Here is a 6,125-nt window from a genome sequence, read left to right as displayed (position 1 = left end):
TATTCTAATTGATGATGATAACAAACCAAAATATTTAAATATATTTCAATTTACTACACACATAGTCTTTTACTGCTTTTAGTGATTTAAAATAATTATAAAAATTACCTCACTAACTCACTTACAGGGTAAATGATATATAAAAGTGGTAAGGGGGGATTTTGTGTGTTAGAACCCAAACAGGTTTTTTTTGCTATAGAAAACTGTCAAAGCTCAAAAGTAACAGTTAAATTAATAAGTGTGTGGTGTGTCCCCTGAAATCAGATGTATTTTAGGTCCTGCTGACGGTAAATTTATAATAACCAGCAATCCTGCAAATATAAGAATTTCAGGTACATCGGCGGAATTAATGTATATTAGCTGTAAACTGAAAAGAAATAAACATACACATTTTGTATATTATAATATTAAACGAATACGGAATGCACAACTTGATGCATAATATAATATTATGATGTATCCATATGGGTATGGAGTATAGACTATAATACGCTATATACATACTCTATAATAGTAAGTAAATCGTTTATATATAGCTTGCTCGATATTATCGTGTTTTTATAATATTTTAATATAGCATGTTCGATGTCCATATAATATAATAATTAATAGTATGTATTATGTATTATATATTTATATGTATTACCTATAACCTATCACCTATGTTTAAAATGATAAAGCCTAGCCTAGTCTTGTTCGCGTGCTGCAGTTCGATAAGCGGCGGTATAGGTCGCATGCCCCAGTGGTATCGTTATAAAATAATGTACATTAAACTTATACATAATAATAAATTAGTATGTTGAAAAACCTTTTTTCTTGTCCACACAAAACGACCAAAAATTAAAAAAATCCTTTGATAGCATAAATGCATTATAACCATCGATAAATTATACAACAACTAGGTAGACGTTTCTTTCTTATCATCGAAGTCGGCCGCCATTTACAAAGCAGGCAATGTTTACAAAATAATATTATCACAGTATATATGTATAGAATATAGATAATTATACATTATATATGTATAGGTGTAAATCAATGGAAAATAAATGTAAACATTGCCTGCTTTATAAACGGCGGTCGATCTCAAAATTGGTCACGACTGTAGTATAAAGACGGCTTTCTAGTTGTTGTATAATATGTATAATGTATATCTATGATCATAATATAATTTCTAATCTAATATAGGCCTGTCAATCTAGGTGAACTCATCGTTTAAAAGTAAACGCCATTATCAACTACCTATATCATATTATTATCATTTATCACTATGTAAATATATTGTATAATAAATATTATTATTTATTACATACCTAATAGTGGTGTAGATAACCGTGATCATAACATTGGGTTATAGATTAATGTAGCACCCTCTGCAAACGTATGCCATGTCTGCTTACCTCTTTTTTCAAGTGGTTAAAAATATTCGGGTATACGCAACACTTTTAGTTCATTTTGAGTATTTTTATTGGCCAATTCAAGTGTAATTACTGTATGATATATTATACATAATTACAATACGTCAATACATAATTAGTTATTATATATTATATATACAAACATATCGTCGGCTTGGTGCGAAAACTCATTAACGGCAATTTTATCATTTTTCTGATTATTGCGCCATCTAGTGTAGAATTACATTTTCTTCAATTTATGAAGAGAGGTACTAAGGTAGATTTTCTATTTTTAAAGACTTATTTTAAAATATTGTAAATTTACTAATGGTAAAATTCCAAGAATCAAAACATAAAAGTCACTAATGGTATAATGAGTTTTATCATTAAACGTATAAAATAAAATATGAAGATCTAAAATTCACTAACGGAGTTTATATTTTATTTGTTCGACGGGAAACGATGTTTTGGTTTTCCCATACTTTAATAATAATAGTTTAATTAAATAATTTATTGTATTATTATTATTTATTATCAAATAACCTAGAAGACATAATTTTATTAAATTATTAAATGAAAATTATAATGAACATTTGGAGAGGATGCATGAATCATTTATTGCAAAAAATATTGATAATACTATTGCAAATATTTTAACAAACTATGTGGTAGCTAGTTTTGACTTACAGTCAACTTTACAACTACCTTCGTCAGAAGTATCACTTATGTTTTACAGTCGAAAATTAAACATGTTTAACTTGACAATTTATGAATCATCTACACCCAATGATGCATATTGTTACACTTGGACTGAGGTGAACGGTAAACGTGGCAGCTCAGAAATCGGTTCGTGTCTTCTCAAATGGTTTCAAAGTCTGAATAACGAAGTAACAGAGGTAACATTATACTCTGACACTTGTGGTGGTCAAAACCGCAATCAAAATATTTTGGCATTGATGTTATTTATTGTTCAAAAGACTCACATCAAAAAAATTGAACATAAATTCATGGAAAGTGGTCACTCGATGATGGAAGTAGACTCAATGCACAGTGCCATAGAAAAATCAAAAAAGCATGTTCCAGTATTCACTGTTCAAGATTGGGTAACTGTCTTTAAAACAGCAAGATCAACAAGAAATCGAAATAAAAATAAAGGTCCTTATACAGTTACTGAATTAGGCTTTCAAGATTTTGTAAATTTGCAATTATTGGCAACGACGTTGGTAAAAAATAAAAACTATTGTTTGAGTAATGAAAAATTGAATGGCTTAAAGTGAAAAGTTTTGAGTTTAGAAAAGATAGTCCTTTTATAGTTGGTTACAAATACGACTATTTTGATGAGTATAAATATATTGATGTAAGAAGTACAAAAGGCAGTAGGAGAAGTGAAGGAAATATTTCTATGGATGACATTGTTTTAAAACAGCTTTATACTAAACCTTTACCAATTAGTGTCGAAAAAAAAAAAGATTTAATAAACCTTTGTAATAAAAATGTGATACCAAGTATTATCACAATTTTTTTTTTTTAACTTGCCTAGTTTGTCTAATAAAAGAGCTGATAATATTATAGCTGAGGCAGATACTGACGATGAAGATGAAAATGAATAATCATAATGTATTGTTATAATAATATTACTATTATTATTTATTACTGTTTAAACTATTTTATATTATTATTAGTATTACACCTTGACCTTGTTAACTATTTTTAACATGTTTATAAAAAAGTTCAACATTATTTTCATTACTTTAATTTGTATTATTTTTATGGAAAGGTTCTTACAAATTGTTTTAAATTAGCATTAATGAGTTTTACTAATAAATAAACCAAATATTGAAAAACTGTTTAATGATAAATCTAACTAATGGTAATTATTGGGTCTATGAAACTTTCGAGATCATTATTATGGTAAGAAAATAACTTAAAACTACTTTAAACTTATGTATTATATAGTATATTTCAGTACCAATCTAACAAAACAAAAATAAATAGTTTATAACAATTATTGAGCTAATGAGAAGGTTAAGAATAAAAAATGTAAGTTAAAAAAATCTTTAATGGCATTTCCCAACATTTTACTATTTGCCATTAATGAGTTTTCGCACCAAGCCGACGATATTAGATATACTAGTTAGGCTTAGTATATTGCATGTTTGTGAATGACGACACGTGGTATAATAGTTGTATGAAAAACAGAATGGAATATTATAATGTATAATGTTGGTAGGTACACCGCGCGATAATTCAACGCCCGTCAATAGGTATTGCGGTATAAAGGCGCGAATATATTATACTATTATATTATATATACACAACTTTGTAATTAATTCTGCTAGCGCGTGTATATATATTTTAACATGTCCGTATGATATGTTTATATCTAAACGTTTTTTATTAATGTAAATTATTATATTATAGCCTATTATTTATAGGCTCTTCGAGATTAACTCGTCGTGACGTCTACCGCGGTGATTTTACGTTACGTATTATAAAATATAATAATAACATAGCGCACATCGCGCGTGAAAGTCGTCTATAATAAATATTATAATTTATAATAAATAATAATAAAATTTGTAACGAGATATGTTCTTGCATCGACTGCCGTCGCCGTCACTGCAACAACGATATGCGAATAATATTATTCCTATATCTACTTGCCTATTATAATAATATATTAGCTATAGTATAAGTGTATTATCAGGTGCCAGAGATGTGCGGCAATTAACGATATTGTGAAAGTATCGAGATTAAAAAATATAGGTAAGAATTCTGCCGATTGAAAGCGTGATGCGTCCTATTATAGAACCACAATGTAAATTTTAATAAGGAATACCTATATAATATTATACAAACTGCAGTGGGGTGGGAAATGGTGGTAGGGTACGGGATAAATTGCAATTATCGAGAATTTAACTAATTTAACGAATTATATAAGTATGACTATCTAATTTTTGTTTTTTCTTACATTATGTTCTATGAAGTTATATAATATAAAATCAATTGAAGTAGATTAGTTACAGGTACCTACTTAGTTAGTTATCTTTATATTCTTTATACGTATTTTTTCTTTAAAATTATGTTATAATGTCATAATATTTTATAGTTACATTTTTACTTTCGATCCCAATAAATATTATAGTTTCTATATTAAAGACCTGCGTGGTTTCAAGGAGATCGCTTTTTGCTTGCTGAAATATTTTTTCATTTGTGGTAGGGACCTGCAGGTCATCCATGGTTATTAATACTTTAAATTATGTATGACAAACATGTTCAACAAACTGCAGTAAATTGTATTACTTATTACGAGGCCTATACAAGATTATTTGCGGGCAGTGTGTTGCCGATTTCTGATTTTACGAGACGAGGGTTGTAATAGTACTTATGTATATGTATTAAAATATTATATTTTGTTTATTCAAATCTATTTTGCGATTTTGAAAGCAGTTTCCCGGGGATGCGTGAAGACTGACTACGTATTCGAGTCGGTCCCTTCAGTGATGGAAACAATAGCATTAATGTATTATTACGTATCTATAATATAATAACAATAATCACAGTAAATAATTATAGTTAAACTATGATGTTAACCCATTTTCTAATTTTTAAGGACACTCGTGGCCTAGGCCACCGGGACACCAGGGGATTCCCGATGTCCTGGCTATTATTGACATTACCGATTACCTGGCTATATATATAGCAATTAACTTTTATCTAATATAAATAATATTGATAACCGATTGGTATATTGTTGTAAAATGGTAGTCAGCCTAGCGTACCCCGGGTACGGACAATATGTTGGTAGGTATATATAGGTATTAGGTACAATATACTACAGTACTACATTACCACTCGTATACGGTATACTGTAATAATAATTATTAAATTTATGTTTTTGTTTATTTTTCTAAAACAAGAGGACAAGGTATGTATATGGCGTTCGCCTCGCCCTTTATTCGAGGTGTGTACCGTGTCAAGTGCAAGTTTATACACAAAGCCGATTATATATATAAACATAATATAATATATTATATTTTCCTCTTTCAATGTCGTGCGCGCATGCGTGGTTTTCGTTGAGACGACCTCCAATATAATGTTATAAATTATAAAAATATATTCCAAACGAATATGGCGAGCTATACATTGTGATGTTTTTGGATCTATTACGGATTATTGAGGGACACTCCCGAAAAAAAAACCTATTCCGACATTTCGTACCTGACCCACTCGATCGGATGTTTGCGCCGCCGCCGCGGGAGATACGATTGAGATATTATTGTACAATATAATATAATATGCATTATACAATATATTATGTACCTACAATCTACATAATATATATATATATATATATATAATATATGTATATTGTATATTTGTATATTATATTAAATATAGTATAATATAGCATATATGATATGTCATATCCACAAGTATTTATTTTTATACATGAGGCGCGCGCCCACGGGTCCCACGCGGAATATGCATAATAAAATACGACTTATATATTATTGTAAATTATTATTCGTTGCCGAACGCGATTATGAGATACAGATTGCAACGTGTCTTACACTCTAAGTCTTAACCACTGCCAGTATACTTTTAAAAAATCATAAAATCGTAAAAGAGATTTTATAATATATTCAAATGTATAATATTTTTCGGTTTAGCTAAACTCAAATCAAAAAATTTACAATTTTTGTTTTGGTCACTAATTATTTCATAAAG

The sequence above is a fragment of the Acyrthosiphon pisum genome, chromosome A1 (genome assembly GCF_005508785.2).
Source record: "Acyrthosiphon pisum isolate AL4f chromosome A1, pea_aphid_22Mar2018_4r6ur, whole genome shotgun sequence".
In the NCBI taxonomy this organism is placed as follows: Eukaryota; Metazoa; Arthropoda; class Insecta; order Hemiptera; family Aphididae; genus Acyrthosiphon; species Acyrthosiphon pisum.
This window is presented reverse-complemented; position numbering follows the sequence as displayed.